This window comes from Cynoglossus semilaevis, chromosome 18, assembly GCF_000523025.1.
Source record: "Cynoglossus semilaevis isolate Cse_v1.0 chromosome 18, Cse_v1.0, whole genome shotgun sequence".
Lineage (NCBI taxonomy): Eukaryota > Metazoa > Chordata > Actinopteri > Pleuronectiformes > Cynoglossidae > Cynoglossus > Cynoglossus semilaevis.
In genome coordinates this window covers 614056-614943 of record NC_024324.1, presented here as the reverse complement: position 1 = coordinate 614943, position 888 = coordinate 614056, and the positions used below count along the sequence as shown (strand labels likewise).

The following is an 888-nucleotide window of genomic DNA, read 5'->3' as shown; positions in this document are numbered from 1 at the left end:
CATTATTAAAATGATTTTTCATCCTTATTCAGCTGGTCCTAACCCTGATGAAAATACACTAAGTTTCCATTAGCAGATAAAGTGACGTCACGACAGAGAAACGAATCTCATCGCGGCGCAGTTCTCTCTCACACACACACACACACACACACACACTCCCTCTCTCTCTCTCTCTCTCTCTTTGTTTCATTTTCTCAAAAACAGAACTTAGAGTTCACCCATCACCACGGCCAGCAGGGGGCAGCTTTAAACCCCCGGGGACCAGTGTGTGGGGACGGTAACTCGAACCTTAGACCTTCCTTTTATTTTATTTTCCTCCTTTTCTTACCGTACTTTTATAAAGTTCGTGTTTGACAGCTCCGCACAGACAGAAGAAAACCAAAAATTAACAAATTAAATGGAAAAAAAATGAAAAAACGAATATATTTATTTAATAAATAATAAAATAAAACGAAATCATTTCAGGTGTGTGTGTGTGTGTGTGTGTGTGTGTTCTCCTCTCACCTGTTGCTGCTCCTCATGTTTGTGTCTCCTCTCCTGCTGCTGCTGACAACTTAGTAGTTTCAAGTTGACTCTCTACCACCCCCGTGTGAGGTCTGACCTTTCACAATAAAAGCACCAGAACCAACGGTCAAAGTCTTAGTCAGAGAAACCGGAAATGTGGAATTAATGACATTAAAATAGTCTCTGTGAGCCCCGGGGCAAACAGGAAATCTTTTTTTTTTTTTTTAAACAGACTAAAGTGTAAATAAGTTGTTGTTAAAAAATGAGAAGAAACAATGTTGTTGCAAAGATCAACTCGAGGTTCGTGAAGAAACTTCCTGATTGGTTGAACAACTTACCAGTGAACAGGGTTGACTGTGACAGGAGCACTGACCAGGAGAACTA

General features: G+C 40.3%; 1 long non-coding RNA gene across 1 annotated transcript in view; it reads right to left on the bottom strand.

The window, feature by feature from the left end:
- The window catches only part of LOC107989968 (uncharacterized), a 1275-nt gene extending 387 nt beyond the window's left edge, over nt 1–888 (bottom strand). The window contains exons 1-2 of the long non-coding RNA XR_001761497.2: nt 843–888; nt 505–601 (exon numbers count right to left, since the gene is read on the bottom strand). This is a non-coding gene — a long non-coding RNA (uncharacterized LOC107989968). The remainder of the gene's footprint in view (nt 1–504; nt 602–842) is intronic.